The 19818-nt window shown below is 41.9% G+C and overlaps 1 long non-coding RNA gene across 1 annotated transcript in view; it reads right to left on the minus strand.

The window, feature by feature from the left end:
- Positions 1 to 2257: 2257 nt before the first annotated feature.
- Positions 2258 to 19818, minus strand: part of LOC129537252 (uncharacterized) — a 44832-nt gene continuing 27271 nt past the window's right edge. The window contains exon 4 of the long non-coding RNA XR_016037497.1: positions 2258 to 2389. This is a non-coding gene — a long non-coding RNA (uncharacterized LOC129537252). The remainder of the gene's footprint in view (positions 2390 to 19818) is intronic.

The following is a 19818-nucleotide window of genomic DNA, read 5'->3' on the forward strand; positions in this document are numbered from 1 at the left end:
AGCTCTCTTTGCTCTGATGTCATGCTCACCAAGCAAATGTTTGATTTATTTGCCTATGGGGGGAAAATGTGTTGCTGTGGGGATTCAAGTACTTTGGGTAACTTAAAACTAATATTCTTGCTTAAATAGTATTTTAAAAAGTATTTTCTGTATTTATTTAGTGTACTCTTGCCTTGAGAGTTTTCTCTGCCATCGGTCAACACAAAATAAGTCTTTGAAGTGGGAGACCAGACATAGGCAATTATACAGAGAATCCACTAAGGTAAAGGCTGTCGTACAAGGGCTCTTACAGTACACTGATCAGCCTCCCTGGGTGAGACGTGTTCACCCCATTGACCACCTTTGCAACGTCATCATGGCTCAAGGTAGGACAAAGTCAACAGCAAGATCATTGCTGCTGAATCCTGGTGTCAGATTAGGGAATTGTAAACCCTTCAGTCTGTCCTCAGATCGGGGTTGGTGAGACTGAGCCTACACATGGGTGCTTGTGGCTTCAAAAATTAGCTGTGGCTGCAGATGGGGAGGAAGAAACTGAAAACAGGGAAGGACCAGGTTCCTGCTAGCAGTAGCCCCAGACAAGTCATGTAACTGCTCTGAGCTTCATTCTCCTAATAGAAAGCATTTTAGATGGAATGTCTGCTTCACTCACATCTATAAGCACTTCTTACAGAGAAGCAAAATCCATGCAAAATCATTCTGTGAACTGTATGTAATTACATAAAGCTAAAAAAATGCGAACGTGAACCCTCAATATATGATGTCTCTCATTAACTCAGCACTTACCTCACACCAGGTAATGTTCCAAGCGTTTTCTATGTTAATTTATTTCATACTCACAATCACCCTGTAGTTAATGCTATGATGTGTCACCTAAAAAATGCCTGCAGGACAGTCAGGCAACTGAGACACTTATTTCCCAGCTACCACAGCAGTCCTGATGACTGACCACTCACAGCCAAGTTGCTCTCAAAAAAGTGCTTTCAGGACTTCACTGGTGGTTCAGTGGTTAAGAATCCACCCCCCAACGAAAGGGACGATCCCTGGTCAGGAAACTTCTTACACGCCAAGGAGCAACTAAGCCCATGCTCCACAACTACTGAGTCCCGTGCGCTAGAGTCTGGAAACCCCAACTGCTGAGCCCACGTGCTGAAGCTACTGAAGCCTTGTGGCCCTGCAACAAGAGACGTCGCCACGATGAGAAGCACATGCACCACACTGAAGAGTAGCCCCCTTTCACTGCAACTCTAGAAAGCCTGCACAGCATCAAAGACAAACACAGCCAAAAATAAATAAATACGATTTGCAAAAAGAAATTGCTTTTAGCCAAAGGGAACGACCTCACCAACCACCCCTTGACTGGGGGTAACCCACTTTTAATGACTGGTTGCCATGAGAGGGGACAAAGTCTTAGCCCACTTACCTGAAAATGAGACCACTCTGAAGGGCCATTTAGTTCCACAGCTCCCCGTGGGAAGGGCTGAGGCCCCAAGTGTACCTGGTTCACTTATCAACTCTTTACTCAACCCCTTCTTGCGCCTCGCACTCCCTTTCATGTTACTCCTGGGAGCCTTCTTCACTGCATCATCTTTCACAAATACCTGCCTCGGAGTCTATTTGAGCGGTCACCAAACTTAAGACAGACCCAGTGAATTATTATTCTTGTTTTAGAGGGATGAAGTAACTTGTTCAAGTTCACACATCCAAGCAGCAGAGCCAAGATTTGAAGCCATGCCATCTAGAAAATGTTCTTACTGTAATATTTGGCCCAGGAATTTCTCTAAGTGAATGGACTGCTTGTGTTTGATGCATATTTTGATTAATGGTTGGGCTAGAAGCTGAGCCCTAGGAGCTAGACATGGGTTGTTGCCATAACTTCAGGGGAAGAAAAAAGCTATTCTGAAAAAAATAGTGAGGCAAACTTGTAGTTGAGTATTTAGAGATTAACCAAGAATGGAGGAGATGAGAAGGAAAGAGGGTGGAGGGAGAGAGGAGGCGATATAATTAGGGGGAAAGCTGTGGGCTGTGTGATGTGATCCCTCCCCATGACATTGCTCCATCCAAACATCTTCAGTAAAATCTGCCCAACTCAGGACATGTTTGGTGGTGTATTGCTTTACCAGAGCTGCCATAGCAAAGTACCACAACTGACTAGATAAAGAACAGAAATTTATTGTCACAGTTCTGGAGGCCAGATGTCCAAGACCAAGGTATCAGCAAGGTTGGTTCCTCCTTGGCTGTGCAGAGAAGATTGGTCCCATGCCTCTTCCTCAGCTTCTGGAGGTTTGCTGGCAATCATTGGAGTTCCTTGGTGTGTAGAAACCTCACCCTGACCTCTGCCTTCATCTTCACAAAGAGTTCTCCCCGTGTCTGCATCTGCTCCAAATTTCTCCTGTTTTAGAGAGACACCAGTTATACTTGATTAGAAGCTCACCCCATTCCTTTATGACTTCATCTTCTTTTATAATAACTGCATTTGCAGCAGCTATACTTCCAGATAAGGCCACATTCTGAGGTACAGGGGTCAGGACTTTAGCACATGAATTTTTGCAGTACACAATTCAAGCCATTACTGGTATGGATTGGCTTCCTGGTGGAAACCTGTAAAGAGTGTGCCTTCTACAACTGGGTTGACATGGAAAGAAATGGAAACCACTAAGTCTGATCAATAGGGCTGTGGAAAGAAATTCTGAAGTGGCCTAGTGCTTTCTCAATTTGAGGAATTGGGATTAGAGACAAGCCTGCCCACTTTTGATGGACTGGCATGCATGCATGCTAAGTTGCTTCAGTTGTGTCTGACTGTTTGTGACCCCATGGACTGTAGCCCACCAGGCTGCTCTGTCCATGGGATTCTCTAGGAAGAATACTGGAGTGGGTTGCCATGCCCTCCTCCAGGGGATCTTCCCACCCCAGGGATTGAAGCCAGGTCTCTTACATCTCCTGCATTGGCAGGTGGGTTCTTTACCACTAGTGCCACCTGGAAAGCCCAAAGACTGGCAGACCCACCTAAAATCTGATGACAATGTCTCGAAATGAAGTCATTTCAAGGACAACGATCTATTGCCTCCCCACTATGACCCTCAGACCCTATAGAACCAACTCTATCTTCTCAACTCCCCAAAATAATTATCTACTTCTACAAATTTTCAGGTCTATCAGAGGGAGAATTTCTATTTCTTTTATGTTTTCTGCATGTCTAGCACAGGGAAACATCCTGCCACAGGCCGATTACTACATGATTTCTGCAAGGGAGTTCACAGTACCTAGATGGCTTTTGAACACATGCAATTTTTGATGATACTGGAATGGCTAAATTTATATACATCATTTTTCTTGGTCTCTGATTTAAAGAAAACCTTATAGTACAAGAAATACAGTATATATATATATATACATATATATATGAAATATAGTAGTATATGAAATAGGAATTTCCTACTTAAATGGTCTGAGCTAAAAATCCAGCTCTATCACTAGTCACTGTGTGACTTTGGGAAATTTACTTAATTTTCCTGTACTTCAGTTCCCTTGTCCATAAAATGGGGATAGCAATATATCTATCTCAATGGGCTATTATGAGAACTATGTAAGTAAAACACATAGCGTGTTGCTCTCACATAGTAAGCTCTCAATAAATGGAGGCTATTATAATGTCATAATAGCCACTCTCCTTCATACTATCAAACTGTGGTACTGGAACAGTACAAGAGATGATAAAAATAAGGATCGCACTTAAAATTAAGTAGAAGAGTGGAAATAGCTCTGCCTTCTAAGACTCATAACCACAGGTAAAACTTCAATCATTGGTCAGGGACCAGGAGATATTCACCAGATACTTAGGCCATTACACATATTTCAGATAGAAACTGCCAAGCCCAGAATCTACATTATCAGCCAACTCAACTACATAGTCAAAATAAAAATTCATGGCTCAACCACAGATTATAATAATTTAATTATTTGTTTAATCTACCAACATCCTTAAAAAGACAATCTGATGGCTTCCCTAGTAGCTCAGAAGGTAAAGCGTCTCCCGACCTGGTTCGATCCCTGGGTTGGGAAGATCCCCTGGAGAAGGAAATGGCAACCCACTCCAGTGCCCTTACCTGAAAAATCCCACGGACAGTGGAGCCTGGTAGGCTACAGTCCATGGGGTTGCAAAGAGTCAGACACGAATGAGCGACTTCACTCGCTTTCCGATGGTTTAAGAATATAAATCCTAGGCTCCAAGATGCAATTTCAGAGTAACCATTACCTTCCTTGCACTTTAGAAATGTCTGGGGAAGAAAAAGAATGCACCTCATAAACAAGAGCCATTATGAAAAAAAGGGAGGTGAGGTATCGACTTGAAAATAAAAGTCAAAGATCTGACATACTCACCAGGTTTAATTCTTTAAAAAAATAATAAAAAAACAAATGGTGAGGTTCTTATCTTAGCAAGTCTGTCATGAGCTCAGACATTTCTCAGAAACACCACCATTTAGAAGACAGCAGAGGTTCTTCGTCTACCGATAAGTATTTCAAGGCATCACTGGAGGATCAAAGTGAGATAATTTCCATAAAGGCAATTTGAAAACTATAAAATGTACATATTGTTGTTGCTTAGTCGTGTTTGACTCTGTGATCGCATGGACTCTAGACCATCAGGCTCCTCTGTCCATGAGATTCTCCAGGCAAGAATACTGGAGTGGATTGCCATGCCCTTCGCCAGGGGATCTTCCAGACCCGGGGATCAAACCTACATCTCCTGCATTGGCAAGTGGATTCTTTACCACTGAGCCACCAGGGAAGCCAAAATGTACGTATGCTAGTTATTATACTTGTAGAGAGAATTATGACTACTCAATAATTACTAGACACTATTATATGAAAATGGGCTTCCTGAGTAGCTCAGCTAGTAACAAATTTGCCTGCAATGCAGGAGACCCCAATTTGATTCCTGGCTCAAAAATTTCCCCTGGGAAAGGGATAGGCTACCCACTCCAGTATCCTTGGCCTTCCCTGCTGGCTCAGATAGTAGCTAATATCCCCCCATGGAGGTGATGGAATTCCAGTTGAGCTATTTCAAATCTTGAAAGATGATGCTGTGAAAGTGCTGCATTCAATATGCCAGCAAATTTGGAAAACTCAGCAGTGGCCACAGGACTGGAAAAGGTTGGTCTTCATTCCAATCCCAAAGAAAGGCAATGCCAAAGAATGCTCAAACTACCGCACAATTGCACTCATCTCCCAAGCTAGTAAAGTCATGCTCAGAATTCTCCAAGCCAGGCTTCAGCAATATGTAAACCGTGAACTCCCAGATGTTCAAGCAGGTTTTAGAAAAGGCAGAGGCACCAGAGATCAAATCACCAACATCTGCTGGATCATGGAGAAAGCAAGAGAGTTCCAGAAAAACATCTATTTCTGCTTCATTGACTATGCCAAAGCCTTTGACTGTGTGGATCACAATAAACTGTGGAAAATTCTGAAAGAGATAGGAATACCAGACCACCGGACCTCCCTCTTGAGAAACCTGTATGCAGGTCAGGAAGCAACAGTCAGAACTGTACATGGAACAACAGACTGGTTCCAAATAGGAGAAGGAGTACATCAAGGCTGTATATTGTCACCCTGCTTATTTAACTTCTATGCAGAGTACATCATGAGGAACGCTGGGCTGGAAGAAGCACAAGCTGGAATCAAGATTGCTGGGAGAAATATCAATAACCTCAGATGTGCAGATGACACTACCCTTATGGCAGAAAGTGAAGAGGAACTAAAAAGCCTCTTGATGAAAGTGAAAGAGGAGAGTGAAAAGGTTGGCTTGAAGCTCAACATTCAGAAAACAAAGATCACGGCATCTGGTCCCATCACTTCATGGAAAATAGATAGAAAAACAGTGGAAACAGTGTCAGACTTTATTTTTGGGGGCTCCAAAATCACTGCAGATGCTGATTGCAGCCATGAAATTAAAAGATGCTTACTCCTTGGAAGGAAAGTTATGACCAACCTTGGTAGCATATTAAAAAGCAGAGACATTACTTGCCAACCAAGGTCTGTCTAGTCAAGGCTATGTTTTTTCCCGTGGTCATGTATGGATGTGAGAGTTGGACTGTGAAGAAGGCTGATTGCCGAAGAATTGATGCTTTTGAACTGTGGTGTTGGAGAAGACTCTTGAGAGTCCCTTGGACTGCAAGGAGATCCAACCAGTCCATTCTAAAGGAGATCAATCCTGGATGTTCATTGGAAGGACTGATGCTAAAGCTGAAACGCCAATACTTTGGCCACCTCATGTGACGAGTTGACTCACTGGAAAAGACTCTGATGCTGGGAAAGGTTGGGGGCGGGAGGAGACGGGGACGACAGAGAATGAGATGGCTGGATGGCATCACCGACTCTGTGGACATGAGTTTGAGTGAACTCCGGGAGTTGGTGATGGACAGGGAGGCCTGGCGTGCTGTGATTCATGGGGTCACAGAGAGTCGGACACGACTGAGCGACTGAACTGAACTGAGTATCTTCCAGGGAGAACCTAAACTAGAACCATTTATCTGAATCAAAGCTCAGTGTCCAGAAGGCCATACAACATATACTTATGCTGAATACCAGAGCACCCCAAAACTAAGTAGTCTTTTTTTTTCAGTGAGAAAGGAATTGTATTGTGTTAATTCATGACATTGTTGAGAAATTTGTTACAGCATTAACAATAAATCCCTAATTATTGCTGTTTAATGCTTATACAAAAAACAATTCCCCATTTACATCCTCATCCAACCCACCAAAAAAAAAAGGAATTCTGATTATCTATCAGTTACTTAGGTTAAATATCTTGCAGTCATCATCCTGGACTCCTATCTCTCTGAAATCTCACCTCAGTTTATCTACAATTCCTATCAGAACAACCATTAAAATAAATCCAGACTATAAGCATCTCCGGAGAAGGCACTGGCAAGCCACTCCAGTACTCTTGCCTAGAAAATCGCATGGATGGAGGAGCCTGGTAGGCTTTCCGTCGGTGGGGTCGCTAAGGGTCGGACACGACTGAGCAAGTTCACTTCCACTTTTCACTTTCACAAATTGGAGAAGGAAATGGCAACCCACTCCAGTGTTCTTGCCTGGAGAATCCCAGGGTCGGGGGAGCCTGGTGGGCTTCCGTCTATGGGATCGCACAGAGTTGGACACTACTGAAGCGACTTAGCAGCAGCATAAGCATCTCACCACATGTCTGACCTGTGCATCAGAGTTAAAGCACCTTGTAGTAACTGCTGGAAAATTTTTCTAAAACTAGGTAGCTATGTTGTTGTTGTTGCTTAGTCTCTAAGTCATGATCGACTCTTTGCGACCCCATGGACTGTCGCCTGCCAGGCTTCTCTGTCCACGGGATTTCCCAGACAAAGATACTGGAGTGGGTTGCCATTTCCTTCTTCAGGAGGTCTTCCTGACCCAGAGCTTGAACCTGCATCTCCTGCATTGGCAGGCAGACTCTTTACCACTGAGTCACCAGGGGCATGTATTACTGTGAGAAGCTCGTGGCTGAACTGGACAGTTCTCCCAGTGTCAGCTGAGCTGATGGGTACATCTGTGGTCAGCGATGGGTTGAGTGAGAAACACGGCCGCTCTTGCTCATTCTTTCACACAAGTCTGTGGGATGACTTGCTGTGGGCCAGCCTAGGTGGGCCTCGGCTAATGTAGTTGGGACAGCTCATCACTCCTTGTGCTGCTGCATCATCCAGGAGGCTATCCCAGGCTTGTTCTTTACAGTGGCCCCAGCGGTCTGAGAGAGGAAATAAAAGTGGGCACGTCGTCTTGAGGGTTTCCCAAGTGGTGCTAGTGGTAAAGAACTTGCCTGCCAATGCAAAAGACACAGGAGATGTGGGTTCAATCCCTGAGTCGGGACGATCCCCTGGAGAAAGGAATGGCAACCCACTCCAGTATTCTTGCCTGGAGAATCCCATGGACAGAGGAGCCTAGTAGGCTATGGTCCAAAGGGTTGCAGAGAGTCAAAGCCGATTGAAGCCATTTAGCACACATTCACACACAGCCTGTTGAGACCAGGAGGTAGAAATAGAACTTTGTTCCTTCTACTGTATTCTATCAGCCAAAGCAAGTCACAAAAGCCAACCCCAAATCAGGAAGCGGAGAAAGAAATTCCACTTTTGGATACATTCAGCTGAAAAATCACACAACAAATAGAATGCATGGGGAGAGTTGAATTGGCCATCTTTGCAAGCATTCTACTGTAGCCAGTGATATGTTTTTAGTATATCAAAGAGGATGGGGGCTAGCATATTAACACACATATTAGACATTTGCATTGATCTGTTGGTCTTCACTTTGCAGGATAGAAATCTCTCAGTTCATCAGGCAAGGGATTTGATCATAAAATATAATCTACTCATCTTTGTATTCCCAACACTTTGCATCTCATCAGGCAGATTGTAGGCATTCCACAAAAGTTACTAATAATGATAAAATAACTTTCTTGGTAAATGTCACATTGCACCTGAAAAAAATGACACTTATTTTCAAATATCTTTTGATATTGATTTCTAACATAATTTCACAGTGATAGGAGAACAGACTCTGTATGCTTTCAATACCTTTAGATAATGCAATTTTTGCACTTTGTTTTATGTCCCTGGATATATTCCAGTGTCTCCTGGTTTATAACCTATGGGAACTTGGGTGGAATTTGTATCCTGATGTTGTGTGTAAATCTTAGCTATGTTGAAGTGATTTATAGTGCTTTTCAGGTCTGCTATATCCTTCTACTCTTCTGTCTATTCATTCTTTTAATTTTTGAGAGCTTGATATTGAAACTCCAACTAAAAATATTAATTTATCTATTTAAAATAATTGTAAGATAAAGTGGGACATAACTTTGTTCTGCAAAAAAAAATTAAAAATTGAGAAAAAAGAATATAAATACATTTGAATAAACAATGGTAAATACAAAACAACAGAAATGGTAACGGAAAATTACTCTATTAAAAATTAAGAGGCAGCTGAATCATAATTCAGCTATGCCAGATTACCTGTGTGACTCTGGAGGGAAATAATTCTGCCTCCCTGGGATTTCTAGAGACAGACTGGCCATTCTCTAAACTATTCCTTCCTTCATTCCCTTCTTCCTTCCCCTCTTTCTTCCTTTCATTTTAAAATATTAAGTCTGTAAGAGCCTTAGAAATCATGTAGATGCAACCCACTTATAATATAGATGGGGAAACTAAGGCTAAGAAAATGAATCAGTTGGCTTAAAAACACAGATGGCTGACATCAGAAACTAGAGCTCCGAGTTCCTGACTCCCAGCCCACCTTCCCCTTGTGTTATTCCAGTACATTGCCATTCAGAGCGCTTCCATGAGCCAAGAGCATCAGCATATGGGAGTTTGATAGAAATGCAGAATCTCAGACCCTCTCCCAGCCTTCCTGAATTGGAATCTGGATTTTAACAAGATCCCCAGATAATTTGTACATATGTTCAAGCTGGAGATGCTCTAGGCTTCCTAATAAATGCTTAATGGCTAAAAAACTAAAGTGTCTTGTTAGTAGCCTGTTCCTTTGGATACATTAACACTGACGCCATATTTTTGCACACCTCTCACTAATGTTTTTAACAATTACCTCCTGAGACTGACTCTGTCTGAAGTGTTGTAAAAATCTGCTCGCAAGCAGGTTTTGCCCTTCTGGAGTTCACTAGTCCCGAGGGAGACAGACCCCTTCCCCTTGTCCCACACCTTCCTTCTTCTGTGCCCTCTCTTTGCTCTTTACCTTCCCAACCTCCTCCCACTCCTCTATGTAATGATTCCACCACCGAGATCTATTTCTGAAGTTGTTGGTTTAAGAGCAAAGCACTTCATTCATTTGAAATTCCAATTTCAGAATAGTGATTTAAGATGTTGGAAAATTTTTATTTGGCTCACTTCCAAGTGACTTACATTATAACAGCAGCAGGCAGAAAGTGAAGAGGAACTCAAAGGCCTCTTGATGAAAGTGAAAGAGGAGAGTGAAAAGGTTGGCTTGAAGCTCAACATTCAGAAAACAAAGATCATGGCATCTGGTCCCATCACTTCATGGGAAATAGATGGAAAAACAGTGGAAACAGTGTCAGACTTTGTTTTTTTGGGCTCCAAAATCACTGCAGATGCTGATTGCAGCCATGAAATTAAAAGACGCTTGCTCCTTGGAAGGAAAGTTATGACCAACCTTGATAGTATATTAAAAAGCAGAGACATTACTTTGCCAACCAAGGTCCGTCTAGTCAAGGCAATGGTTTTTCCCGTGGTCATGTATGGATGTGAGAGTTGGACTGTGAAGAAAGCTGATCGCCGAAGAATCGATGCTTTTGAACTGTGGTGTTGGAGAAGACTCTTGAGAGTCCCTTATACTGCAAGGAGATCCAACCAGTCCATTCTAAAGGAGATCAATCCTGGATGTTCATTGGAGGGACTGATGCTAAAGCTGAAACTGCAATACTTTGGCCACCTCATGCGACGAGTTGACTCACTGGAAAAGACTCTGATGCTGGGAAAGGTTGGGGGCGGGAGGAGAAGGGGACGGCGGAGAATGAGATGGCTGGATGGCATCACTGACTCTGTGGACATGAGTTTGAGTGTACTCCGGGATTTGGTGATGGACAGGGAGGCCTGGCGTGCTGTGATTCATGGGGTCGCGGAGAGTCGGACACGACTGAGCGACTGAACTGAACTGAACTGAACTGATGACCCTAAAACTGTGTATGAAAATGACTGAAGTACTCTGAACATTTTGGGAGGAAATTCTGTATGAACATAGTACAGGTTAATCATACATATTAGTTATTGCTTTTGTCTTTTTCTAATGCAGTCTTTTTCTCAAAGAAGATAAAAGTTTGGGAAGCTGAGATACTATCACAAAAATACAATAAGACTGTATTTTTTTCCCTCAAATATTTAAATCCAGCACATCATTGAGATGCAAAAGAAAAAATTTTCAATATCAACAGATTAATTTCATTCAAGAACTTAGTGTAAAACAATTAAACAGAAATCCAGTAAATTAACTGTTTTCCAGTGAGTAATATGTAAGATGGCGTCTTTATGGTAGATAATTGGATCACAGGTAATGGTTGCATGATGATATTCAATTCCTTTGAGGCTTATATGCCTGGCATTTTAAATTCTGGTGATTAAAAATATTGTACTTCTCTCTTTGTGTCTTTTCTTTTCAATACTCCCTCATAGTCCTGAAAAGCCCTGAGCTCATTTCATTCTTTCCTTTCCTGTCTTCTCCCTCTTCAAAGATATTCCATGATGATTTCACTTTTCAAAATCAAGACTGCTTGAACTTGAGCCGAGAGTAATGAAATTTCAATCTCTCACACAATGGCAGCTCCATCTTCTTTCTGCTCTCTTGGTGTCAGAATAGCAACTGCCCAGCGTGAACAATAGGACTCCTTTCAGTTCTAAGGGGTTGACCGTTGCTGAACAGCAGTGCATAGAAATAATCCTTGGCAATCCCATGGGTGGCATTTCTCCTTCCTTATCGCCCATGCTGCATGCAGCCGGAACTTGATAAGACACCCAGAAAGAAGATAATGGCTGCTATCAAGCTGTCTAGGTAGAAATAATAATAATAATCTGTTTATGGAACAGCAGCTGTCCTATTGTTTCGGATTTCATGAAATCTCAGAGTCAGATCCTCTCTCCCATGCCAGCCCCACTCCTGGTCCCCATGCCAATCCAATCACTTTGGGGCTTTAATGATGGGCATTTTGTTTCATGATCTTTTGATACAATAGACAAGAATGCATGTAAATATCCTATAATCATATTCAGTCACAGAACATAGTTAAAGACTAGAGAAGAAGCATTTTAAAGGAAGATTTGGAGGCTGGGAGGACTTGGCAATGAATATGGGACAGCCCAGCATCCCTTTTAAAATATATAAAAAAAAAAAAAAACACAATAGTCCAGTGATCATTCCAGTCTGAAATCTTAACCCTCACAAACTGCAAAGTCTCAGCTTCTCAGAGTGAAACCCCAAAGAATTGTGATATTGTGATTGCCAACCATGTGGGCTCCATCCATGTTGATTGTTTTTATATGTCCTAAACAGAACAGCCCAAGGCTCAGAAGCATCCTGGCTGAAACACCATTGTCCTCCTTTTCTTTGAGCTGGATTGCTCCCTTGGCTGGGACTGAATAGGTGATCACTTTATTTCCCAGTGTCCAGCTAGACCCTTGCCTTTAACAAAGTCATCTTCATGTAGGGTTATCTGTGGATGTTATTTCTGTTCTTTATCCATCCCCAAGTCTCTGGTGAAAGAGTCAGGCAATCATGCCCTTCAAGGTCAAACATCAAATTGAAAAGAACAGAGTATATCAGTTCCTTTTACCTTCACCTGGTCTAAAACACAACCAAAGGCTGCATTTTCACATCCAGTGCTGGCTGGTATCTTCATTTGTGTGACTGTCATCCCATAAGGGTCCCACCTCTGCAGTAAGCAGAGACAGGTTAACTTTGGTCCTTTTCCTGTAGTCTCCATAAGTCATCACTTCTAATTTACCACAGCTGCACTCACCTTCTCCCTGCATCCTCTTTTACTAAGACATGACAATGCCATAAGAGCAAAGAAGACAGAGATCTGGGCCTCATAAATAGAGAAGCAACCTTGAAAAATCTCCCACTGCTACCGCCACTATTTTGTGCATAGACTCACTCTGTGTAAGTCAAGTTGCTTTGCCTCTGGTAAGTCCAGGTCTCTTTCTACACAGGACTTCCCACGTGCCTCAATGGTAAAGAATCCACCTGCCAATTCAGGAGACGCAGGTTCAGTCCCTGGGTAGGGAAGATTCCCTGGAGTAGAAAATGGCAACCCACTCCAGTATTCTTGCCTGGAAAATTCCATGACAGAGGAGCCTGGTGAGCTGCAATCCCTGGGGTGGCAAAAAGTTGGACATGACTGAGCAAATGAGCATGCTTCCTACACACCAAAGCACACCTTACCGGATCTCTCTCTCTCTCTCATATCCCACTCCATAGAGGAGTAACTCAAATACTACTTTCTCTCTGGGGCCTCACTCTAATCCTCTCCCTCCTTCTTCAGCAGACTCAGTTAATCATGTATCTAGCTGTGCACATTACTGTAAGATACCCTTTTCCATTCTGTATCACATGACTTTCTCTCCAACTGGAATATGAATTCCAAGAAATTGAATAAAATGCCTTTTTATATTTGTATTCATTTTTAGGAAGGCAACTTAGGCAAATGAATGGGGAAATGGTTTTACATCAGATAGGTCTAGATGTGAATCCTAGCTCTGTTATCAATCAGCCATGTGTCCTTGACTTTTCTGAATTCATTTTACTAAATGTCAGATGGAGCTGTTTCAAAAGTTGTTGCTAAAGAATTAAGTGAATTAAAGTACGTGTATGTAAGATGTTTAACATAATACCAACATGCAATAAGGTCTAGATAAATGGTAGCTATTATTATGACTGCAATTAACTTAGTATCCCCAGTCATCCCATAGTAGACAATCAATAAATATTTATTAAAGAGTAAAGGAACAAATGAAACACACACATATATACACAGAACGTACACACAAACCATCATCCACCTACTATAAATTGCATTGTTCTCTGCTTGTCTGAGCTCTCAAAATGGGAGGTTGACCTGTGGGGTATGTGACAAGGGAAAGAAAGGGATCACAAAAGAGTTTGCAGGGTTTCTCTTTTCTGGCAGCTTTACTGTAAATGGTGACCTCAAGGAATCTGCATATTTTTCTCTGAAAGTGCCGAACTGGCCCTTGTAACATCCAGCTGAAAACACAGGTGAAGCAGGTGGTAAGAGCACCGTGCCTCTTACCAGAAGCAGATCTGCAAAGGGAAATGCACAGGAGATCAAATCGGTGTCCGCTTGCTAGAATGAGTCATGGCAGAATTCAAGAAACACAGAGATGCATCCTTGAACTTGTACTTCCTTCTTGCAATAGTCCTTTTTTGCACAAGTCATTATAAATCGCCTGGTCTCACACCTAGTGACTGTAAAATCCTGGAAGCGTCTGGATGCAGACTTGTCATTTCCCCAAAGGGGTTAATGTCTGGCCAGAAATCAAAGTCTGGCAGCTTCCACCCCACACATAATGGGCATTGTTGTTCCTGAGAGTGTGTCTGTTTTTTCTGGCAGACTTTACCACTTGGAACCGATTCTAAAACAGAAAAAGGAAAAGTCAGTCTGCTTTTTTTAAGTACACATACAACAAAGCATAGGGCTGGTCACAGAACTGTTGTTTTGCTAGATTTCCAGGAAAGTTGTTGGCCTACTACTGTTCAGAGAAGATGAACTGTCAACTTAAAATTCATTTACCTCAAAAGGAATTCATTTGTATATGTGCATGAGTCACACATAATATCTTGAGGTGGTCTCCTTGTCTCAGATATGAAGCAACACATTACGACTATATTAGCAGGTAAGTGAACTGTGGCTGCCCATGCATCTGCATATGAAACCCATTTGCATGACGTTATTAATGGGCTCACTCATCAACCTTTCCAGGTCAGTTGCAATCCCAGAACCTGTTCTTCACTCCCACCTGATGGGCCCCCAGATGTTCTCATGTAAAACCGCATGAATATGTCTTACAAACTTATCAGTACAACAAAATCCCCCTACAAAACACCAAATTCTCTCCCAATGGGAAAGGCCATTATTTTTTATTTCCAATTTGTCATAAACCAAGGCTTTTATATGTACCAAAATCGTGCACTTGGATGTCAACCACACATCAGATTGTTATAGATGTTTCTAAAGACTGTTCATTTCTGGGGAAAGTTTTCAATTAGCAATAACCACGCTTAGAATAAACCTCATTGGTTATGATACTGCTACTGTGCAAAAGCTGCTTTAAGCTTCTGCACTTCGCTTCTCACAGATCAGTAACAGATGGTTTGTGAATCACACTGGCCCCTGGACCACACTTTGCTGGACTGTGGGCTTTGTTATATTGCTGACAGACCATCTTTTAGATAAAAGTTCACCAACTTTTTCTGTAAAGGGCCAGAGAGTAAAATTGCACGCTTTCAAGCCTGCTCAGACTTCCTAACTCCTCGATTCTGCTGTTATAGTGAGTGGGGGCAGCCATGGACAAAAGAAAATGAATGGGTATGGCTGTATTCCAAGAAAACTGTATTCACAAAAGCCAGTCACAGGCTGGGTTTGGCCCACTTGCTATAGTCTGCCAACCCCGGAATGATGACGATGATAGGACACATTTAGTAAACGACTCTTAGGTATCAACCTTTTTCTATCTTCCCACTATAGCCATGAATTATGTAAAATTGTTTTAATTTTACAAACAACGAAACTGTGGTATTAATAAATGAAGAAATTATTTCAGCTTATTCTGAAAACAGGTGGCTGTTTCAGGATCACAATCACAGTCCCTAGGCTCATACTATATACCATATATGCACAATGAGTGGGATGTCTTTTCCACCATGAATGGAAAACTTGAAATATTAGTGTCATCTTGGTCATCTTTTTCCCTTTTTTCATCTCCCTACCCACAATCCACCTCAAACAGTAACAAGGTCTTGGAATTCCCTGGTGGTACAGTGGATCAGAATACCCTGCCAACGCAGGGGACATGGGTTCAATCCCTGGTCTTGGAAGATTCCATATGCAGTGGAGCAACTAAGCCCGTGTGCCAAAGCCAAGTACTAAAGCCCATGCACCTAGAGCCTGTGCTTGGCAACAAGAGAAGCCACCACAGTGAGCCCAAGGACCACAAGGAAAAGTATCCTGATAGCCACAACTAGAAAAAGCCCACACATAGCAACAAAGACCCAGCACAGACAAACATAAATAAGTAAATAAAAATAAAGGTCCATATAGTCAAAGCTATGATTTTTCCAATGGTCATGTACAGATGTGAGTTGGACCATAAAGAAGGCTGAGCACCAAATAATTAATGCTTTCAAACTATGATGCTGGAGAAAACTCTTGAGAGTCTCTTGGACTGCTGAAGATCAAACCAGTCAACCTTAAAGGAAACCAACCCTGAATATTCATTGAAGGACTGATGCTGAAGCTCCAATACTCAGGTCACCTGATGCAAAGAGCCGACTTACTAGAAAAGACCCTGATGCTGGGAAAGATTGAGGACAGGAGAAGGGGGTGATAGAGGATGAGATGGTTGGATGGCATCATCGACTCAAAGGACATGAGTTTGAGCAAACACCAGGAAATAGGGATGGACAGGGAAGCCTGGCATGCTGTAGTCCATGGCGTCACAAAGGATTGGACGTGATTTAGCAACTGAACAAAAAAAACAACCAATGTCTTAGTGTTCAATCACCCTGTGGAGTCCCTACAGCATCAGGGCCAGGCCTGGGCAGTCTCCAAGCTCATCAAGACACTTAAGTACTCACCAAATATATGTTGAGAGTCTCCTCTGTGCCATACACCATTCTTAACAATGGGGCCATAACAGTGAATGAAATATACAAGTCCTTACCCGTTACCTTCTAGTAAGGGGTTATTGTCACCCTGCTTATTTAACTTGTATGCAGAGTACATCATGAGGAACACTGGGCTGGAAGAAACACAAGCTGGAATCAAGATTGCTGGGAGAAATATCAATAACCTCAGATATGCAGATGACACCACCCTTATGGCAGAAAGTGAAGAGGAACTCAAAAGCCTCTTGAGGAAAGTGAAAGAGGAGAGTGAAAAGGTTGGCTTGAAGCTCAGCATTCAGAAAACAAAGATCATGGCATCTGGTCCCATCACTTCATGGGAAATAGATGGAAAAACAGTGGAAACAGTGTCAGACTTTATTTTTGGGGGCTCCAAAATCACTGCAGATGCTGATTGCAGCCATGAAATTAAAAGACGCTTACTCCTTGGAAGGAAAGTTATGACCAACCTAGATAGCATATTAAAAAGCAGAAACATAACTTTGCCAACAAAGGTCCGTCTAGTCAAGGCTATGATTTTTCCCGTGGTCATGTATGGATGTGAGAGTTGGACTGTGAAGAAAGCTGATCGCCGAAGAATCGATGCTTTTGAACTGTGGTGTTGGAGAAGACTCTTGAGAGTCCCTTGGACTGCAAGGAGATCCAACCAGTCCATTCTAAAGGAGATCAATCCTGGGTGTTCATTGGAGGGACTGATGCTAAAGCTGAAACGCCAATACTTTGGCCACCTCATGCGACGAGTTGACTCACTGGAAAAGACTCTGATGCTGGGAAAGGTTGGGGGCGGGAGGAGAATGGGACGACAGAGAATGAGATGGCTGGATGGCATCACCGACTCTGTGGACATGAGTTTGAGTGTACTCAGGGAGTTGGTGATGGACAGGGAGGCCTGGTGTGCTGTGATTCATGGGGTTGCAAAGAGTCGGACACGACTGAGTGACTGAACTGAACTGAACTGAACTGAAGGGGTTATTGTTGTTCAGTCACTCAGGCAATAAACATGTAAAGAAATATATATCATGTAGGGATATCATGCAAGGAAGTCAGGCTTGGAAGAAAAATAAAGCAAAATAAGAGTAACAAGAAGATGTTTCTATTTTATCTAATTCTTGTATCTTTTCTTTACCAACTAAGATATGTAAATTCCAAACAGATCTATACTTTCAAGTACACCTATTAGATGTAAACATATACCTACAGGATTTTTGTAACATATTTTTATCAGCTATTTTCCCCATAGTTGTGTGGGAAAGGACACCAAGGAAGAAATTAGTATATTCATTCATACTGTAAATATTTACTAACTGCCTACTTTGTGTAATGTTTTTAGAATAAAGAATCCAACAATGAGCAAAATACACAGATTCTTGCTCTCATGGGTTTCCATTATGGCCAGAGGAGTCAGAGAATAAACAAAAATAAAATAAACATATGTTAGAAGTCTAGAATAAGTACAATGGAGAGAAAAAACAGCAGAGAAGGAGACAGGGAAGGCCTGGGGGCAGGGACCAGGCTGTCATTTTAAGTAGCAAGCAATCGTCCCTTGATCAGGTAGAATGCCACAAAAACAATACCTATGCCAATAGTAAGCCTTAGGTTTTAGTTTGCCCATTATTATAGTCAGAGTGTCATCAATTAAAAGAAAACACAGGATGTTTTGTGTTGAGCGTTCTATTTAAGTCCATAGAAAGAAATGTTATTCTTTCAAACTCATTTTTGCCCTTCCCTTTCCCTTGCTTCAGAAAAAAATGAGGGGTTGGCAGCCCAAACAATGTAGGGATGGGAGAGGGGAAAGGAAGGAAAAACTAAGGGCCAGCATTCACGCCGGCGGACTGTTTTAATAAGGATGTAGCTGTGACCCAGCCCTCCTGGGTCCCCAGACAGCCTTGTTAAGGAACCCACAAAAACAGAGCTGGCAGACACCAGGCATTTTCCATTAAGCATGGCATGCACTTTTTTTCAAGACGTAACGAGATGTTAATATAGATTTGAATTTTAATCAGATCCAACTTGGGAACAGAGTGCTTTTCTATAAATGTGAAATACTTCTAGGCTTTTAGGAAAATGTCATCCATATAAAGGCTAACTACTGTTTTACATATAAAACTGCCATTTTTCATTGATTTTTCAGGAAAGAGAAAAATACGATAATAAAATGAAACATCACCACAAAGACGTCTTACTTTCCTGTGGACATTGTTTCCAAGGATATATTTTTTCAGAATTCTTACATACTAGGAAGAATGCTTTTAGGCTTAAGGCAAAAATTTAGGGAATTTCAGCTTATAAATTATGAAAATAGACATAACAAATCTATTTCTTGATAATAATAGTATTAACTTAAGGAGGGTACACAACCAGTAAGGGTGGATTCTAATCCCCATCTCACTTTTTCTAAAATCAGCATCTTAAACTAAACTTTTCCCCTTTTTACTCTTTTTTATTTTCCTCTATTTTTCCCCAAAATCTTTCAAGGATATGTGCTTCTTTTACAATTAAAAAAATTCCCTTTTGGAAAATAATTGTTGTATAATACATACATTACACTTAGTTGATCACCGATCAGTTTGTTCTGATCAAATTCATAATTACCACATGTTTTTGTAAACCTCAGCATAAAGTCCTCTGGGATGTGATGCGGCAGGCTAGGTCCTGGGAGTCACTATTACCTCCCTTAGAGAAATCAAGATTTTTCCACCTGACAAGTCTATCCCACAATCCACATCCACAATCAAACAAGGAATAGGAACTGCCTACTCCCAATCCACTTCCTATCCACCCCCTTGAGATTTCTCTTAAGACCACTAAAAATCAACAAGACCATGTCAGAGTCAACAGCTGGTAGAAATCAGGAGACTAGGGACAAGAATTCCCTAAGCCCCCTGAAGTCTGACATTCGTATTCCATAGAGAAAGGGGAGACGAGTTCCATTGAATGTTCATGTTCAGAGGCTGGGCTTTCTTGCAAGCTTGATATTTTCCATCTGTGCATATTTTTGGATGTCTAAACATGTGTTTATAACACACAATCCTATTATTAAACATCTAGAGAAATAAGACAAATGCATTGGAGGGAGGGGTGTTTATTTACTCTATTAAAGCATTTTTCACATGAAATTATAAATCCCTATTGCATTCTTTGCAAAGTAAACTGCCTGAAACTCTGAGGTGCCAGATTTCTTTTCCTAAACCAAGACAGAACACACAGACTGGGAATATAAACCAGGCAACTATGGCAAAGGGGAAGAGGCATGTACACAGACAGGTGTTCTGAGAAGTCCCTCTAAAAATGACCAGCCCCAAACCTCCTAAACAGATTTCATTCTTCCCTGTAGCGCAAATGGTGAAGAATCTGCCTGCAATGCAGGAGACCAGGGTT

Source organism: Moschus berezovskii, chromosome 6 (genome assembly GCF_049115385.1).
Source record: "Moschus berezovskii isolate FMDL1 chromosome 6, NW_MosBer_1.0, whole genome shotgun sequence".
Classification (NCBI taxonomy): domain Eukaryota; kingdom Metazoa; phylum Chordata; class Mammalia; order Artiodactyla; family Moschidae; genus Moschus; species Moschus berezovskii.